Source organism: Chlorocebus sabaeus, chromosome 25, assembly GCF_047675955.1.
Source record: "Chlorocebus sabaeus isolate Y175 chromosome 25, mChlSab1.0.hap1, whole genome shotgun sequence".
Classification (NCBI taxonomy): Eukaryota; Metazoa; Chordata; class Mammalia; order Primates; family Cercopithecidae; genus Chlorocebus; species Chlorocebus sabaeus.
The window spans coordinates 56,257,455-56,278,503 of NC_132928.1; the positions used below are offsets into that span (position 1 = coordinate 56,257,455).

The window sequence follows — 21,049 nt, forward strand, 5'->3', positions numbered from 1 at the left end:
AACATAGCCCCATCATTAAGTGGTGCATTACTGTAATCAGAGCTAGGTAAAAATCCCTGTACCAATGGGAGGAGACATATAAAACTAAAAATTAATGTTAGGATGGTGAGATTGTGTGTGTGTGTTTTTTTTTTTTAAACTCTTATAAGCTTTCTTGTTAGATTTGATTGTCTTTTCAGAAATAAAGCTTGGGCACAGTAACCTGTACATATCGTTAGGGCAGTCCTGTCAACCTTCAGTGAGTGGGGCTGATAATCTCTCCACTGCTCTTCTTTATCGTTGTAATAGTTTGTTTTCATGATGCTGAGAAAGATATACCTGAAACTGGGTCATTTATACAGGAAAGAGGTTTAATGGACTTACAGTTCCACGTGGCTGGGGAGGCAGAAGGCAAGGAGGAGTAAGTCACATCTTACGTTGATGGTGGCAGGCAGAAAGAGAGCTTGTGCAGGGAAACTCTCATTTTTAAAACCATCAGATCTTGTGAGACTCATTCAGTATCATGAGAACAGTGCAGGAAAGACCTGCTGCCATAATTCAATCACCTCCCATTGGATTCCTTCCACCCCGTGTGGAATTGTGAGAGTTACAGTTCAAGATGAGATTTGGGTGGGGACACAGCCAACCCATATCATTCTGCCCCAGCCCCTCCCAAATCTCATGTCCTCACATTTCAAACCAATCATGCCTTCCCAACAGTCCCCCAAAGTCTTAACTCATTTCAGCATTAACTCAGAAGTCCCCAGTTTAAAGTCTTATCCGAAACAAGGCAAGTCCCTTCTGCCTATGAGCCTGTAAAATCAAAAACAAGTTAGTTCCTAGATACAATGGGGTTACAGGCATTGGGTAAATACAACCATTCCAAGTAGGAGAAATTGGCCAAAACAAAGGGGCTACAGGCCCCATGCAAGCCCGAAATCCAGCAGGGCAGTAAAATATTAAAGCTCCAAAATTATCTCCTTTGACTCCATGTCTTGCATCCGGGTCATGCTGATGAAAGAGGTGGGTTCCCATGTCTTGGGCAGCTCCACCCCTGTGGCTCTGCATGGCACAGCCTCCCACTTGGCTGCTTTCACAGGCTAGTGTTGAGTGCCTGTGGCTTTTCCAGGCACATGGTGCAAGCTGTTGGTGGATCTACCATTCTGGGGTCTGGAGGATGGTGGCCCTCTTCTCACAGTTCCACTAGGCAGTGCCCCAGTAGGGACTCTGTGTGGGGGATCTGACCCCACATTTCCTTTCTGCACTGCCTTGACAGCCCTGGCCCTGCAGCAAACTTCTGCCTGGATATCCAGGCATTTCTATACATCCTCTGAAATCTAGGCAGAGGTTCTCAAACCTCAATTCTTGACTTTTGTGCACCTGTAGGCTCAACACCATGTGGAAGCTGCCAAGGCTTGGGGCTTGCACCCTCTGAAGCCATGGCCCAAACTGTATTTTGGCCCCTTTTAGTCATGGCTAAAAGGAGCAGCTGGGACACAGGGCACCAAGTCCCCAGACTGCATACAGCATGGGGACCCTGGGCCTGGCCCACAAAACCATTTTTTCCTTCTAGGTCTCCAGGCCTGTGATGGGAGGGGCTGCTGTGAAGACCTCTGACATGCCCTGGAGACATTTTCCCCATTGTCTTGGGGATTAACATTTGGCTTCTTGTTATTTATGCACATTTCTGCAGCCAGATTGAATTTCTCCTAAGAAAATGGGATTTTCTTTTCTATCACATTGTCAGGCTGCAAATTTTCTGAACTTTTATGCTTTCCTTCCCTTATGAAACTGAATGCTTTTAACAGCATCCAAGTTACCTCTTGAATGCTTTGCTGCTTAGAAATTTCTTCTGCCAGATACTCTAAATCATCTCTGTCAGGTTCAAAGTTCCACAAATACCTAGGGCAGGGGTGAAAAACTGCCAGCCTCTTGACTAAAACATAACAAGAGTCACCATTGCTCTAGTTCCCAACAAGTTCCTTATCTCCATCTGAGACCACCTCAGCCTGGATTTCATTGTCCATATCATTATCAGCATTTTAGTCAAAGGCATTCGACAAGTATCTAGGGAGTTCCAAGATTTCCCACATTTTCCTATCTTTTTCTGAGTCCTCCAAACTGTTACAACCTCTGCCTGTTACTCAGTTCCAAAGTTGATTCCACATTTTTGGGTATCTCTTCAGCAGTACCCCACTCTACTGGTACCAATTTACTGTATTAGTTCATTTTCACACTGCTGATAAAGACATACCTGAGACTGGGTAATTTATATGGGAAAGAGGTTTAATAGACTTACAGTTCCACATAGCTGGGGAGGCCTCACAATCATGGCGGAAGGCAAGGAGGAGCAAGTTACATCTTATGTGGATGGTGGCAGGGAAAAAGAAAGCTTGTGCAGGGAAACTCCCGTTTTTAAAACCATCAGATCTCATGAGAGTCATTCACTATCACGAGAACAGTGCAGGAAAGACCTGCCCCCATGATTCATTTACCTTCTACTGGGCTCCTCTCATGACACATGGAAATTGTGGAAGTTAAATTCAAGATGAGATTTGGGTGGGGACACAGACAAACCATATCAATCATGTTTAGTGTTGTTATTATATGTACTGCTCCCTATTATATCTACTACAGGACTTCTACACTCTGGAGAGAAATCAAAGTAGGAAATGTAGGAGTGAAAATGAAAGACAACAGCTTATAAAATGCTATAATGAGGAATAACTTTCAGAGGGTTTTGGAGTAGTAAATTATTATTGTTTTTATTTGATTCAGGACCTCACTTCACCCAGGCTGGAGTGCAGTGGCATAAACTTGGCTCAGTGCAGCCTCCAGCTCCTGGGCTCAGGCATCCTCTGTCTCAGACTCCTGAGTAGCTAGGACTACAAGTGTGCCTATGCTTCCTCATAAAGAAAGCTGGCCACTTGGTGATTGCACAGGACTATTAATCTGGATGCTGGCTGTTACATGTGTGTAGTTTGTAAAAATTCATCAAACTGTATATTTGAGATAATTGCCATTTTCTCTTTGTATATTTTGCAGTACTTCAATAAGGCTAAAAAAAAAAAAGAAGAAGAAAAGAAAAGAAAAAGTAACTACCACTGTATGTACATTAGAATAGTTGTATATGAACTATTATTTTCCTGAATTGTTCAAAAAGCTCACTCTAGTATTTCAAAACAAACTTCAGGAAGTTTCAGTCAATGTTGCTAAATTGTTAAAATCACTGTAATTACCAGGAAGGTTCTTCTTACATGAAAAACATTGTTGAGATCATGCTTTCTTTATAAAACCTTTGTTTAGGGGCATCCTGGGTGTAGAGGCTCATTGAATGGTTGATAGCCCATAGCCTCTGGCTGTGATTGAGTAGATATCACACCCAGAGGTGGTAGACATCTTTGAGAGCCCCTACTCTACAAAATTCTTTACATATTCACTCATTGAGATAGTTGACATCCCCGCAACAAGTGGTACATTTGACTAGCCTGGTATCTGGTTGATGTGGTTGGGCTGAGTCCCCATCCAAATCTCATCTTCAGTTGTAGTTCCCATAATCCCCACGTGTTGTGGGAGGGAATCTCATGGGGTTCTTGTGACAATGAGTGAGTTCTCACAAAATCTGATGGATTTATAAGAGGCTTTTCTCCCACTTTGTTCTGCAGTTCTCCTTGCTGCCGCCATGTGGAGAGGGACGTGTTGCCTCCCCTTTTGCTATGACTGCAAGTTTCCTGAGGTCTCCTCAGCCATGCTGAACTGTTAGTCAATTAACTTCTTTTCTTTATAAATTACTCAGTCTCGGTTATGTTTTATTAGCAGCGTGAGAACGGACTAATATACTGGTGGTCTCTCAGTGCATGTTAGTGCTTTTCCTGAATGTCCTTTCCTCAGGATATTTGCCTTTTAGTAAATAGTCTTCAGACTATAAAGGATCCCTGAAGTTTTGAATGAGGTCATTTTGATGTAGCCGAAAAAATAGACCACTATACTTTAATTTTTTAAAAATTTACCAGATAATATGCTCAACATACACTCTTTCCATATTGCAGTGGCTTGGCTGGCCTCACCGTTTCTTCATTCATGTGTGAGCCGCACCCAGGTTCAGGGAGGGAGAAAAGAATATTGAGTGTTTGACAAGGTCAGTTGGGTATTACTTAGTGATAAAAATAGTATAGTTTTTACATTTTGGCTCATCAAAATGTTCTTTATGCAGAACTTACCCAGTGTTCACTGCAGAATGTTAGAGTCATAAATCTTTACAGTGGAAGGAAACTTTGAGGTCATATAATACAAACCCTATCTCCAACCCCCTTACCACCATTTTAAAACTGAAGAAACTGAGTTCAAGTCAGGAATGGATTTTTAATTTGATCAAATGTCTTTTGGCCTTTAGTAACACAAAGCATGAAGCTTTTCTCCTTAATCTATTTGTGTAATACATGAATATATTTCCAAATGTTCAATCACCTTGTATTCTTAGGCTAAATCCTATTTGGTAATACTGTTTTATTAATAGATTCTTAGATTAGCATGGAGGCTGCTGCACATCCATTTATACTTCCTTATTTTCTAATAGAGTCACTGCTGTGTTCAGGTCTCCATTCTCAGGGTGGCCAGCTGTCTTGGGGAAGTTGACCTCATTTCCAGCTCTAGAGATAGTCCTGACTGGTTCAAGATAATCAGTATTCATGTAACTGGGGAATTTATTAGAAATGCAGATTTTCAAGACCCATACCAGACCTACTGAGTCAGAAACCCTGGTGATGAGGTACAGCAATGTATATTTTAACAAGTCTTCCAGGAGATGCTGATGAGCAGGTCTAAAACAACTCCATTCTGGTGATTAGGATTGGTTCAGTTATGAGCATGTAATCCAACTCTTGCTAGTGAGCAATGATGCCTGCTAGGTGAACTTCTGGGAAAAGTGTCTTTGGCTCATAAGTAGAAATCTGAAAAGAGTTAGTTTTTCATCTTTTTCTGGAAATTGTGCCTGGATGCTTGGAAATATTACAATCATGTTGCTAGCTAACCAGGAATGAAATAACACAAAGAATGGCAGACCAGAAAGATGGAAAGGATGGATTCTTTTTTAAATTTCCAACTTTTATTTTAAGGTCAGGAGTACATGTGCAGTATGTGCAGGTTTGTTACATAGGTAAATGTGTGCCATGTTGGTTTACTGTACAGATCATCCCATCACCCAGGTATTAAGCCCAGCATTCATTAGCTGTTCTTCCTGATGCTGTCCCTCTTCCCACCCCCTGTCCTCTGACAGGCCTCAGTGTGTGTTGTGCCACCCGATGTGTCCATGTGTTCTCATCATTCAGCTCCCACATGTAAGTGAAAACCTGTGGTATTTGGTTTTCTGTTTCTACATTAGTTTGCTAAGAATAATGGCCCCCAGCTCCATACATGTTGCTGAAAAGGACAAGATCTCATTCCTTTTTATGGCTACATAGTATTCCACAGTATATATGTACCAGATTTTCTTTGTCCAGTCTATCATTGATGGACATTTAGGTTGGTTCCAGGCCTTTGCTGTTGTGAATAGTGCTGCAATGAACATATACATGCATATGTCTTTATAATAGAATGATTTTTATTCCTTTGGGTATATACCCAGTAATAGGATTGCTGGGTTGAATGGTATTTCTGCCTCTAGGTCTTTGAGGAATTGCCACACTGTCTTCCATGATGGTTGAACTAACTTACTTTTCCACCCACAGTGTAAAAGTGTTACTTTTTCTTTACAACTTCGCCAGCCATCTGTTGTTTTTGACTTTTTAGTAATAGCCATTCTGACTGGTGTTAGATGGTATCTCATTGTGGTATTGATTTGCATTTCTGTAATGAACAGTGATGTTGAGCTTTTTCTCATGTTTGTTGGCCACATGTATGTCATCTTTTGAGAAATGTCTGTTCATGTCTTTTGCCCACTTTTTAATGGGGTTGTTTGTTTTTTCTTGTAAATTTGTTTAAATTCCATTTAGATGCTGGCTATTAGACCTTTGTCAGATGATAGATTGCAAAAATTTTCTCCCATTCTGTAGGTTGTCTGTTCACTCTGATGATAGTTCCTTTTGCTGTGCAGAAGCTCTTTAGTTTAATTAGATCCCATTTGTGAATTTTGGCTTTTGTTGCTATTGCTTTTGGCATCTTTGTCATGAAATCTTTGCCCATACCCGTGTCCTCAATGATATTGCCTAGGTTTTCTTCTGAAGTGTTTATAGTTTTGGGTTTTACATGTAAGTCTTTAATCAATCTTGAGTTGGTTTTTGTATATGGTGTAAGGAAGGGGTCCAGTTTCAATTTTCTGCATATGGCTAGTTTTCCCAGCACCATTTATTAAATAGGGAATCCTTTTCCCATTGCTTGTTTTCGTCAGGTTTGTCAAAGATCAGATGGTTGTAGGTGTGCAGACTTGTATCTGGATTGTCTATTCTGTCTCATTGGTCTATGTGTCTGTTCTTGTACCAGTACCATGCTGTTTTGGTTACTGTAGTCCTGTAGTATAGTTTGAAGTTGGGGAGCATGATGCCTCCAGCTTTTTTCTTTTTGCTTACAATTGTCTTATCTATTCATGCTCTTTTGGGGTTCCATATGAATTTTAAAATAATTTTTTTTTCTAATTCTGTGAAGAATCTCAATGGTGGTTTAACAGAAATAGCATTGAATCTGTAAATTACTTTGGGCAGTATGGCCATTTTCACAATATTGATTCTTCCCATCTATGAGCATGGAATGTTTTTCCATTAGTTTGTGTCTTCTCTGATTTCTTTGAGTGGTAGTTTGTAGTTCTTGAAGAGGTCCTTCACTTCCCTGTTAGCTGTGTTCCTAGGTATTTTATTCTTTTTGTGGCAATTGTGAATAGGACTTGACTCTTGGTTTGCCTGTTGTTGGTGTATAGGAATGCTAGTGATTTTTGCACACAGATTTTGTATCTTGAGACTACTGAAGTTGCTTATCAGCTTAAGAAGCTTTTGGACTGAGACAATGAGGTTTTCTAGATACAGGATCATGTCACCTGCAAACAAAGATAGTTTGACTTCCTCTCTTCCTATTTGAATATGCCTTATTTCTTTCTCTTGCCGGATTACGTTGGCTAGAACTTCCAATGTTGATTAGGAGTGGTGAGAGAGGGCAGTCTTGTTTTGTGCCACTTTTCAAGGGGAATGCTTCCAGTTTTTGTCCATTCAGTATGATATTGGCTGTGCATTTGTCATATATGGTTCTTATTATTTGGAGATATGTTCCTTCAATACTTAGTTTATTGAGGTTTTTAACATGAGGGATGTTGAATTTTATCGAAGACCTTTTCTGCATCTATTGAGATAATCATGTGATTTTTGTCTGTAGTTCTGTTTATGTGATGAATTACATTTATTTATTGATTTTTGTATGTTGAACCAGCCTTGCATCCCAAAGATAAAGCCAACTTGATTGTGGTGGATAAAATTTTTGATGTGCAGCTGGAATCAGTTTGCCAGTATTTTGTTGGGGATTTTTGCATTGATGTTCATCAGATACATTGGCCTGAAATTTCCCTTTTTTGTTGTATCTGTGCCAGGTTTTGGTATCAGGATGATGCTGGCCTCATACAATGAGTTAGGGAGGAGGAGTCCCTCCTTTTCAATTTTTTTGAATATCAAATTGTTTCAGTAGGAATGGTATTAGCTCTTCTTTGTACCTCTGGTAGAATTCACCTGTGAATCTGTCTGGTCCTGGGCTTTTTTTTTGGTATTGAGGTGATCAGACCCAACACCAGGTCGTGGGGGTGACAAAGTCCAGCGGAGTCAAAGGATTGAGAAAAAGACAGTTTGACAGAGAAAGGTGGGACCAGGGAGCCATCGCTAGTGTATGGAGGCTGCGAAGGCTCCGAGCTCTGGGAGCCCACGCTGTTTGTTGGTAATCCATCAGAGAAACAGGTGGTGAGAATGTGGAGGTCAAAAGAGCAGGTGCATGATCTACAGCTGTGACGGTTTAGCATTTATAAGGAACATGTTCTGCTACTTGAGAAAATGGGAATACAATCAATCTAGGAGCCTAGGAGGGCTGGAAGCAAGGAGCCAGCAAGTCTAGATACATTCCAGAGGACATTATGTCAGACATGCAAGCCCTGCCTCAGCTTTCTTCCCAACACTCAGCTTTTTCGCAACAGTTGGTAGGCTATTTATTACTGCTTCAATTTCTAAACTCATTATCGTCTATATAGGGATTCGGTTTCTTCCTGGTTCAGTGTTGGGAGTATCCAGGAATTTATCCATTTCTTCTGGATATTTTCTAGTTTGCATAGTGGTGTTTGTAGTATTCTCTGATGGTTGTTTGTATTTCTGTCAGTGGTGATATCACACTTATCACTTCTGATTGTGTTTATTTGAATCTTTTTTCTTTTATTCTTTTAGTTTAGCTAGCAGTTTATCTATTTTGTTAATTTCCCTCCCCCCCCCCCCAAAAAAAAACAGCTCCTGGATTCATTGATTCTTTGAAGGGTTTTTCGTGTCTCTATCTTCTTCAGTTCTGCTCTGATTTTGGTTATTTTTTTGTCTTCTGCTAGCTTTGGGTTGGTTTGCTCTGGTTCTCTAGTTTGTTGTGATGTTATGTTGTTAACTTGAGATCTTTTTAGCTTTTTGATGTGGACATTTAGTGCTATAAATTTCCCTCTTAACAGTGCTTAGCTGCATTCCAGAGATTCTGGACGTGTATCTTTGTTCTCATTAGTTTCAAAGAACTTCTTGATTTCTGCCTTAATTTCATTATTTACCCAAAAGTCATTTGGAGCAGATCGTTCATTTTCCATGTAGTCATATGGTTTTGAGTGAATTTCTTAATCTTGTGTTCTAATTTGATTACACCTTGGTCCGAGAGACTCTTTGTTATGGTTTCAGTTCTTTTGCATTTGCTGAGGAACGTTTTACTTCCAATTATGTGATCAATTTTAGAGTCAGTGTTGTGGTGATGAGAAGAATGTATATTCTGTTGTTCTGGAGTGGAGAGTTCTGTCTATATCTATCAGGCCCACTTGACCCAGAGCTGAGTTGAGGTCTTGAATGTCTTTGTTAATTTTCTGTCTCAATGATCTGTGTAATATTGTCAGTAGGGTAATAAAGTCTCCCACTCTTATTGTGTGTGAGTCTAAGTCTCTTTGAAGGTCTCGAAGAACTTTCTTTTTCTGGTTGCTCCTGTATTGGGTGTATATATATTTAGGTTAGTTAGCTCTTCTTGTTGAATTGAACCCTTTACTGTTATGTAGTGGCCTTCTTTGTCTTTTTTGATTTTTGTTGGTTTAAAGTCTGTTTTGTTATAAACTAGGATCGCACTTGTTTTTTTCTGTTTTCCATTTGCTTGGTAAATTTTCCTCCATCCCTTTATTTCAAGCCTGTGTATGTCTTTGCACGTGAGATGGGTTTCTTGAAGATAGCATATCAGCCCCTAATTGGTTTGGGCTCTCTGAGGCCCACAGGCTGGACTGGCTGAGCTACCCAAGGCAGCCAAGTTGGTGGCCTGCCTTGCCCTCTGGGCACTCTGTCCCAGGGAAAAATTAGAACTCTGTTGGCCGCAGAACATGGGCTGGGGTGGCTGGATACCCCAGGTGGCATGATCTACCCGTCAAGGAAAAGTGGATCAGGGTCCCACCTAAAGAAGCCATCTGGCCATGCAGAACAGCCATGTTGTGCTAGGGAACCGTTTCTGCCCTTGTTGGCTTGGACTCTCCAAAGCCCACAGGCTGAGTCGTTAAAACAACCAGCATGGTGGCCCTCCCCTCCCCTCCTCTCAGGCATGCTGTTCCAGGAAGAGATCAGGATCTGTTGGTAGAATACTGGCAGAGATGACTGGAGGCCCCGGTTGGGAGGTACCTGTCAGTGAGGAGGAATGGATTGGGGCCCCACTTAAAGAAGCAGTCTGGCCTCGTTCTGGCAATGCCGCTGTACTGTGCTGGGAAGACCATTCCTTGTCTGAACCATTTGGACTCTCCAAAGCCCACAGACCGGAATGGCTGAGTCAACCAAACAGTAGAGATGGCGGCGCACCCTCCCACTGTGGACTCTGTCCCATCGCAGGCAGGCTATATTCCAAGCCAGTAGGTCTTATTTTGTGAGGTGTCGTGGAAGTGGGACCCACAGATTGATGCTGCTTGGCTCCCTGGATTCAGCCCCCTTCCTAGGGGTATATACAGACCTCCCACCTTGCCTGAGTTGCAGACACCTCTGTTGGGGATCCTGGGACCCGAATATGTAAAGTTCCTGGGTCTCTGTGCATGCCTGAGCAGCCGCACTGCCCAGACTCAACACACCTCTGTGTGTGGGACCCAAGACCCTGGTGATGTGGGTGCACGAGGTGGTGTGGGTGCACCAATCTCCTGATCTGTGGGTGGCAAAGATCCGTGGGAGAAGCATGGTTTCCTGGGGTTGCACAATCACTCACTGTTTCCCTTGGCTGGGGGTGGGGGTTCTCTTGGCTTCATGTTGCTCCCAGATGGGTCATTGCCCCATCCTGCTTGTCTCTCTTCTCCATGGGTTGAGTTGTTTCTGTGATCCATCCCAATGTGAGTACCTGGATATTTCAGTTGAAGGTGCTGTATTCACTTGCTCCTTTCTTCCTCTCCCTGAGTGCCACAGACAGCTGCTGCTTCTAATTGGCCACCTTGGCCCTCTCCCCTGGGTTCTTAATAACATAATTAAACCACAACCCATCCTAAAACTTATCCTACTTCTAGACTTCCTGTTGAGTCCAGAATACCCTCATTTTTAACGGTAATTTGAGTCAGGGTTTCTGTTACTTGCTGTCAAAAGCATTCTTAATTAGACTTGCTAATGTTTGACTTTGGATTTTGAGAATGACCCAAGATGTATTTTATTTTATTTTTACTATTGTTGTTTAGTATTCAGTATAATTTAGTATCAGAATTAAATTTCTCAGTGAAGTGTTTTGGGATGTTTTTCATAGTTTGTATTAGCTGAATGTTTAAATAATCCGGGAATTATCTGTTCTTTATGATGTATTAGAACTTACTGATAAAACAAACTGGAACTGGTGCTTTTTTTGAAGTTAAAGCTTTTGCTGCATTTTCAAGTTTTTCTCTGATTATTGGGATAATTTCTTCTCTTCATGAGCCAATATTAGTAATCTGCAGTTTCCTAAAAATTTGTCTATTTCATGTAGATTTTCTAATTTACTGGCAAATATTGGAAATTTTAGAATTTTAAAAATCTCTTAATACTTAATTATTTTTCTTTCCTTGTTGTAGATATTTGCATTTTCTTTCCCTTTTTTTCTTGTTCAGACTTACTAATGGTTTGTGTGTCGTATTCTAAAAACAAAAACAAAATAAAACAATTGTGTTATTTACCAAGTCTATGCAATTGTGTTTTGCCATGCTTTCTAGTTCATTAATTTTGAATTTTCTTTTTATTAGTTTGTCCTGTTCTCTATTGGCTTATTATTATTTTTTTTTAATGTTGTTAAACTTTCTTGAACCAGGTGCTTAGATCATTTACTTTCAATCTTCCATGTATATTATGAAGATCACTAAAAGCTCTGAATTTTCCTTTGAGTTAAGACTTTGGTAGTATTCCATAAGTTTTGAAATGTAGTGTTGTTTCATTGGTGATTTCAAATAGTCTGTGTTCTAGTACTGATTTCCACTTTAATCCAAGAGTTATTTAGAACACTGTTTTATAATGTCTACGTAATTAGATTGAGTTTGCTGTCTTTTTCTTACTGATTTCTTGTTTGGTTACCATGTGATCTGTACCTTTGGATATTTGAGATTTTATTTGTGACTTAGTCCTTGATAAATGTTTATCACTGCTTCATGGCTGTTTAAAAAGAGTGAGTTCTCTCTGTATAAAGGATACAACAAATATTATCTATGTACATGCCTTTCTCTACTTGTTTGTTGATCTATCCATGATGTCCATCACCCTTCATCAGCTTAAGCTTTTAAAGGTCTTTTCTCTTTTTCTTACTCTTTATCTTTCTACATCATCAATTCCTGATTCTCTACTAGATCATTATATTAGCATACAAACATGCTCTAGCACAACTCTTTCCAGTAGAAATATGATGTGAGCCACATATGTAATTTAAAATTTTATGGTAGCCACATTAAAAAAGTAAAAAGAGGGCCAGGCGCGGTGGCTCAAGCCTGTAATCCCAGCACTTTGGGAGGCCGAGACGGGCGGATCACGAGGTCAGGAGATCGAGACCATCCTGGCTAACACAGTGAAACCCCGTCTCTACTAAAAAGTACAAAAAACTAGCTGGGCGAGGTGGTGGGCGCCTGTAGTCCCAGCTACTCGAGAGGCTGAGGCAGGAGAATGGCATAAACCCAGGAGGCGGAGCTTGCAGTGAGCTGAGATCACGCCACTGCACTCCAGCCTGGGCGACAGAGCAAGACTCTGTCTCAAAAAAAAAAAACAAAAAAAAAAAAGGTAAAAAGAGAGAGGTAAATTTAATTGTCATATTTCATTTAACCCAATGTATGTGAAATATTATTTCACCATATAATTGATGTAAAAATTATTAATGAGATATTGTATATATTTTTTCATATTGAGTCTTTGAAATGTGGTGTGTAATTTATACTTATAGCATATCTAAATTTGTACTAGCCACATTTCTTTTATATATATATTTTTGTTACTATACTTTAAGTTCTAGGGTACATGTGCACAACATGCAGGTTTGTTACATATGTATACATGTGCCATGTTGGTTTGCTGCACCCATCAACTTGTCATTTACATTAGGTATTTTTCCTAATGCTATCTCTCCCCCAGCCCTCCACCCCACACAGGCCCAGGTGTGTGATGTTCCCTGCCCTGTGTCCATGTGTTCTCATTGTTCAACTCCCACTTATGAGTGAGAACATGCGGTGTTTGTTTTTCTGTTTCTGTGTTAGTTTACTTGGAATGATGGTTTCCAGCTTCATCCGTGTCCCTACAAAGGACATGAACTTGTCCTTCTTTTGGCTGCATAGTATTCCATGGTATATATGTGCCACATTTTCTTAATCCAATCTATCATTGATGGAAATTTGGGTTGGTTCCAAGTCTTTGCTATTGTGAATAGTGCTGCAATAAACATACGTGTGCATGTGTCTTTATTGTAGAATGATTTATAATCCGTTGGGTATATGCCCAGTAATGGGATTGCTGGGTCAAATGGTATTTCTAGTTCTAGATTCTTGAGGAATCGCCACACTGTCTTCCACAATGATGGAACTAATTTACACTCCCACCAACAGTGTAAAAGCATTCCTAATTCTCCACACCTCTCCAGCACCTGTTGTTTCCTGACTTTTTAATGATCGCCATTCTAACGGGCCTGAGATGGAATCTCATTGTGGTTTTGATTTGCATTTCTCTGATGACCAGTGATGATGAGCATTTTTTCATATGTCTGTTGGCTGCATAAGTGTCTTCTTTTGAGAAGTGTCTGTTCATATCCTTTGCCCACTTTTTGATGGGGTTTTTTCTTGTAAATTTGTTTAAGTTTGTTGTAGATTCTGGGTATTAGCCCTTTGTCAGATGGGTAGATTGTAAACATTCTCTCCCATTCGGTAGGTTGCCTGTTCACTCTGATGATAGTTTCTTTTGCTGTGCAGAAGCTCTTTAGTTTAATTAGATCCCATTTGTCAATTTTGGCTTTTGTTGCCATTGCTTTTGGTGTTTTAGTCATGAAGTCTTTGCCTATGCCTGTGTCCTGAATGGTATTACCTATGTTTTCTTCTAGGGTTTTTATGGTGTTTGGTCTTACATTTAAGTCTTTAATCCATCTTGAGTTAATTTTTGTATACAGTGTAAGGAAGGGATCCAGTTTCAGCTTTCTACATATGGTGTACTGGCCACATTTCAAGTCCTCAGCAGCCACCTGTGGCTAGTGGCTGTTATATTAGACAACTTATTTTTCATATTTTTTCAGGTTTAAAACTTATAGTTTGACCCAACATTTCCTCCTGCTACCACTTATTTCTGTCTTCATCTTTCTTTCTTTCTCTTCCTTCATATATTGAAATACATCTTGTTAAATCCAGGCTGGGTGTGGTGGCTCATGCCTGTAATGCCAACACTTTGGGAGGCCAAGGTATGAGGATCACTCCAGCCCAGGAGTTTGGGACCAGCATCTGGGCAACATGGCGAAACCCCATCTCTACAAAAAAATACAAAAATTAGCCGGGCGTGGTGGTGCGCACCTGTAGACGCAGCTACTGGGGAGGCTGAGTGGGGAGGATTACTTGAGCCTGGGAGGTTGAGGCTGCAGTGAGCTGAGATCACATCACTGCTCTCCAGCCTGGGCAACGGAGTGAGAACCTGTCTGAAAAAGAAAGAAAGAAAGAAAGAAAATCCAATGGAAGCTTTTCTTCACTTTCAATGCATTTGGCAGAGTTGATTACTTTTTTGGAAACACTTCTTTCTCTGCTTCCGTTACACCAAACTCTCCTATTTTTTCTTTTTCTTTTTTTATTTCCCTATCACTGGCTACTCTCTCTGTTTCACTTCTTTTCTTACTTCTGAGTGTTGGTGCTTCTCAGGAGATTCTCTTGCTTTTTTCTCTATCTGCAGTTTCTCTGGAGATGATATCTAGTCCAGTGGCCTTAAATAACATATATATATATATGCTGATGATGCTAATTTTTATCTTCAGACAAGCTCAACATTTGTATAGCCATCTATCTGCCAATTTGACACCTTGATCTGAATGTGTCATAGACATTTGATACATATTCAAAATTTAATTCTTAAGTCTCTTTCTTTCTAACCACAACAAACTCATTCAATCCACAAATGAATATACTATGTTTCCTTTCTCTTCAGAAGGATCATCCTGATTCCTCCTTTTACTCCCTCCCACAGGAGTCTTAACACTAAGTCCAAGTGATTCTGTCTCTAAAGCATATATTGTAACTGTTCGCCTTTCCCCATCTTTACTCCTAGCCTCTATATTCAAGTGTGCTTATTATTAATTTATTTCCTCTTATTCCGAACTACCTTTCTTTGTCCTATTTCACGATACTGGAGAGGTACACTGCAAACTACATTTTTTTTTTTTCTCAGATGTATGGTTTTATATTAGGTTCAGCCAATTTGGGGCTAAGGGAGTGCTGAAGGGAGTCTCAAGGTTGGAGAAGGAAAAAGGGACTTATCTTCTGTTATTTTTGCCTTCTCCATGTGACAGTGAATGGATCAGCACACAACTGGCCCCAGCAGCATTCCTTGTGGTGGTGAATTGTTCCCATGGTTCCAGCAAGTGAATGTCCCCCGGAGGTTTCTTCTTCACCCCAGCAGTGGGTGACATGTTTCTGCAGCAGCTGAACCGTCTCCTTAGAGGCCCAAATCTTAGCCTGCTGGAGTCCTTTCTTCCTTTCTAAGTTTCCTCCTTGTTTACCTTGCCTTTTATCTTAAGAGTGATAGCTGTAGTCTGAGGTTGCCACCTCTATTACACCATACAATTCTCTTTTATCTTTTTTAGTGGTTAACCAGCTTTTTTACCAAGTTAACAGTTCTTCATGATTATACTTTCCTTATTTGAACTACTGTGTGGTTTCTGTCTCTTGACCGGACACTGGACTCTTAATGGCAGTAGTGATCACTGCAAGGACTGTGGCATAGGACAGATATTTCTGAGTGTAGTGGAGTGCTTATAGACAGAAGATGAAAAGCTTGGGTCCTTAAGCTCTTAGTTTAGTTCTTGGTCTGAGAACTAGAGAACTTCCATGGCAGCCCTAACAGAATCTTTTATGTCTTATAGCCACAGGGTTGGTATTGTTAAAAATTAAACACAAAATTTAATTTTTCAGGTTGCAGAACTACAACATCAGTATAATATTCTTGGGAAATTAATGCCAAGTTTCTCTCATGTGAAAGTTAGCTCATTGATTGGGAAGGAAGGAGACCCCAAAACTTGAAATGGGCACATCTGGTTGGTCTCAAATGAGAGTGAGAATCTTGAACCCCTGAGTTGCTTTGAGTCTCCCTTGCCAGTGGGAGTATCTTGCCCTTGTGTATCTGCAGAATTTTGTCTCCCTTCAAAAATCCTGTAATTGCTTCACCTGGAGCAAATAATTCGCAAACAAGAGGATGTTCACTCTCCTCGGAACCTACCTCAAACACCCGTTACTGCCACTAGACCAATAACTAGGGTCAATTGTTATCATATTCCAGTGGCCTGGAAATGACAGCAGATCTGTGAATGTAACTCTGGTCCTGAGTCCAAGTTTGCCCCTTATTCCAAAGAGTCACTGTTTGTTCTGCAGAGGAAGTATGGGCCAAGATAACCTCACCAAACACCAGGTTCCAGATTCTCAAGCAGTCCCTTTCAACACCATGGTTTCAAAAAGCAAATTTGAGGGGTAATTTTAAGGCTCTTACATAGAAGAATTCTCCCCAAAGAAATATATCTACGGTGATTATTGTTCAATTCTGGACCTCTCAGCATTGTTTCCTTGCTTGTCAGTTACAAAATAAATATACTTCTAGCTTTCTGGCTGTATGGGTGGTACTTACATGGCATAGAAATCTTGGGTAGGAGAAATGGGGTGTCTGGTAGGGACAGCCCCTTTCTCTGAGATTTGTTCTCCTGAGCTTTCTGAGCACTGAGTCATTTTTAGCAAATAACTGCGTTTTAGCTGTTGAAAAAATAGGATCTCTCTTCCAAGGAGAAGGAATGTGGGCTTGTCCTAGTCTTTAGATACTGAGCTCAAGTGTCCCTAAACTTGTTTCATTTTACAGAGGGCTAGACAATTAAAGCTATATAAACAGAGTATTTCCATGTGTTATATAGTCAGTAACACTGTTTCCCAAAAGTCCTCAAGGGCAGACAGGTTTATTTTACAGTTAACAATCACAACCCTTTGTGAAGTTTTGACTGGCAGATTAGAAGCCTGGAATTTACTCTTATACCTCTGGGGTTTTTGTGTGCCCACTTAGATACGAACTCAGTTCTTGTCAGTAAGCACTCAGCTTTCATTTCCATCTCGTTAGCTGAGAGTACAATCCCACTGAAAACTCAACTGTGGCTTGAGGCCTAGTGGGCACCTGTAAATTTTCCTCTGTTCCATAGTCCCATCTCTCAGATCAACAACCTGGTCATAAAGATAGGTGATAAAGGTAGTTACACATCAAGATGTGTAACTAATTCACAGAGAAGCATCTCTAGTGGAGGATAAACAATTGAAAGTACATAATTCTGGCCAGGCACAGTGGCTCATGCCTGTAATCCCAGCACTTTGGGCGGCTGAGGTGGGTGGATCATCTGACCTCAGGAGTTCGAGACCAACCTGGCCAACATGCTGAAACCTCGTCTCTCTTAAAAAAAAAATACAAAAATTAACCGGGTATGGTGGTGGGCACCTGTAATCCCAGCTACTTGAGTGGCTGAGGCAGGAGAACCGCTTGAACCCTGGAGGCGGAGGTTGTAGTGAGCTGAGATTGCACCATTGCACTCCAGCCTGGGTGACAAGAGTGAAACTCTGTCTCAAAAAAAAAATTCAATTAAAAAAAGAAAGTATGTGATTCTGTTTGGAGGCGCTGAGAAGAAATGGTATTGGTGTTGCCTTTTTATATAAAGTTATATTATTAATGATATTGATGTTGCTTTTTTATATAAAGTTAGCTATTTAATATTTAAAACAATTTACAAAGTTAAACTTTGTGCAAGGTGCTGGTATAAAGCACTGATGAGTTTGTAGTGTGATGTTCTTTTCCCTGACCTCTTTTCCTATATTTGCTCATTTGTCATTCCATTTTCTCTAAACATTTCTTCTTTCCTATTTTTTCTCTTACATTATTTAAATGTGTTTTAAAAATAATGGTTGTCTATTAAGATTCAGCTATCCCAAAGCAGGAAGATAGGGATTTTGAGTACTTCTTATAGCCATGGTGGGCTGCACTCCTGCATTTTGCCTTTGCCACTAACAGCACCTGCTTATGGGACAGTTAGAGGCATGGGAGTAGTAGAAGCAATGCTAGGTACCCTACTGAGATCAATTCCACAATGTTGGACACTAAAGTGTAGCCATCTTCCCCTTCAAAGTCTACCTTTGTCTTGCTCCAGCATTAATTAGTACAATTCCTACTTCTCTCTGAAACAATTTTGGTTTTAGGGCATTCTCTCTGCCTAGCTACCTTGCCCATATGAAGTCTGGAAAATTTCGCTACACAGAGGTGTGCCACCCAGAAGAAAACAGTTTGGAATGGCTCCAGTAAGCATCATCTGAAAACATAAAACCATGTGTTTGCGATTAGTCTAGAATGAACTCTTGGGGGTTGGAGACTCTGGCTTTATATTTTCTTGTGACTGCCTAGTACATTACGTTTTACCTGCCCAATAGGTCTGTTATGCTTACTTAGTAAATATTTAATGACAACAATGAATAAAAACTAAGAAGCTAGGCTGGGTATTACAATAGTCGGGTGGACAAATTCTATGAGAACAAACAAGTAAGAGTGACTTCCTTTTTCATCTTCCTTTCCAAGCCGGGGTTTGTTTTTTTATTCCAGCCTTGTAACCTAGGGAGTCAGAAACTGTTGATCCAAGGAGGAAAAACGCTGAAAACAAGGCCAGAGATGAGAGATATGTACACCTCCGGCTGTTTAATAACAGGTGTTTAGTAAAGACATCACTTTTAGTTTATATCGGCCCATACTCTGCAGAGCAAGTGGGATGAGGCAAATCTGGGGTCTTGGGCTCAGTGCCACAGTTAGAGACCTGCTGCCACTTCCAGGCTGCTGGAACATGTTGGAATTGGACTCTAGGTATGGGTCTAGTGGCAATAAGAAGTGTTTGGGGTAGATTTTGAGGAGAGTGGGCATCCTCTCTTTTGTGAGGCATCTGCTCCAGGTGAGGCAATTACAGGGTTTTCAAGGGGGTAAAAAAAGAAAAGACTTCTTAAAGACACAGAAGGGCAAGATACTTTCTTTTTCTAGAAGTTTATTAGCTTTACACTTTATGAGCCATTTTGAGTTTGTTTTGTATAAGGTGTGAAGTATAGGTTAGGCTTATTCTTCATATATATGTATGTATGTAGGTATGCATGTATTTGTGTATATATGTATGTGTGAATTTATATGCATCTGAATGTCCAAATGTTCCAGTATCATTTGTTGAAAATACCGTAATTTCTCCACTGAATTCCATTTATACCTTTAAAAAAATGAATTTACCATAAATACAAAGGTTTATTTCTGGACTGTCAATTCTATTTCATTGATTTATCTTTTCCTTTGCCAATCCCACATGATCTTCACTAATATAAAGTCTTGAAATCAGGTAGTATGACACCTCTAATGTTTTGTTTTGTTTTCTTTCTTTTGGCTAATCTGGTTAGTTTGGTTTTCCATATAAAATTTTAATTGTTTAAATCTACAAAAAAACCTGCAAAAATCCTTTGGACTTTCAATTGGAATTGCATTAACTCTGTAGATTAGGAGAATTTACATTTTAACAATATTGAGTCGTCCTTATCCTTGAATACTGTATCTCCACATTTATTTAGATCTTCTTTGACTTTTTCGTCAATGTTTTATATTCAGCAAATTGTGCACATATTGTATTGTTTATACCTAAATACTTTCCTTATTTTTGGTGCTATTATAAGTGGTATTTTTGAAAAAATTCAAATTTCAATTATTAATTGCTGGTATATGGTAATATAATTAACTTTTTTATATTGACGTGTACATATGCTGGCACCATGCTAACTCACTAGTTTAAAAGCTTTTTGTAGATTCAATGAAATGTTCTACATAAACATGTTATCTATGTATGCATAAATATATTTTTGCTTTTTCCCTTCTAATATTTATATCCTTTACTTCTTTTTGTTGCCTTATTACACTGGCTAATACTTTCAGTGCACTGTTGAATAAGAGTTTGAAGAGAGGACAACCTTTTCTTGTTCCCAGTCTTAGGGGGAAAGCATTAGTCTTTCATCATTAAGTATGAAGTTAGATGTAGATTTTTCATAGATGCCTTTTATTAGTTTAAGGAAGTTCCCTACTATTTCTTGTCTGCTGGAGGTTTTTATTTTTTTATCATGAAGTGATTACTGAATATATTCTAAAGCTTTTTCTTCATCCAATAAGATATTCATGTGGTTATTCTTGTTTAGACTGTTGATATGGTGAATTACATTGACTGCTTTTCAAATGTTGAGTGAGCCTTGCATTCTAGGGATAAACCCCACTTGATCATGCCATATTATTAATATCTTTTAAATACATTGTTGGATTCAATTTGATAATATTTCATAAGATTTTTGTGTCTGTGTTCTTAAAGGATATTGGGTTGACATTTTCTTAATTGTGATGTCTTTGGTTTTATTGGGTAATGCTAATCTCATAAAATGAATTGAGACGTGTTCCTTCCTCTTCTTTGTCTGGAAGAGATTATGTAAAATTGTTATCTCTTCATCAGTGTTTGGTAAATTTCATCAGTGAAACCACTGGGGCCTAAAGAATTCTTTTTGGAAGGCTTAAACTACAAATTCAATTTAAAAGTTATGCGTACATATATATGAAATAAATCATTGCCTTAACATAAACTTTTTTCTTCCTGAATGAATTTGGTAATTTTTTTTAATTTAAAATATTAGTTCATTTTGTCAAATTTACAAACAGCTTTCCATGGTATTGTTCCCTTGTTATCCTCTTACAGTCTGTGGGGTTAATAGTGATGTTCCTTTTCTCATTTCTGATGTTTCTAATTTGTGTCTTATTTTTCTTGGTCATCCTGGCTAGAGATTTATCAATTGTGCTGAATTTTTCAAAGAATCAACTTTTAGTTTCATCAATTTTCTCCATTATTTTTCTATTTCCAATTTATTTGATTTCTGTCTTCTAATAATACTTTCCTTCCTTCTACTTACTTTGGGTTTATTCTGTTCTTTTTCTAGTTTTGTCACTTGCAAGCTTAGATCATTGATTTGAGATGTTGTTCTTTTCCAATATAAGCCTTTATAAATTTCTCTTAATCACTGCTTTAAATGCCTCCCACAAATTTGGTATGTTGCGTTTTCTCTTTCATTTATTTTTCTAAATTCCTTTGTGACTTTCCTTTTGGCCCATGGGTA

At 39.4% G+C, this 21,049-nt stretch overlaps 1 protein-coding gene across 16 annotated transcripts in view; it reads left to right on the top strand.

The window, feature by feature from the left end:
- LOC103230569 (TNF superfamily member 4) overlaps positions 1-21,049 on the top strand; it is a 278,327-nt gene that overhangs the window by 3,906 nt on the left and 253,372 nt on the right. The gene's annotated exons all lie outside the window — the stretch shown is intronic.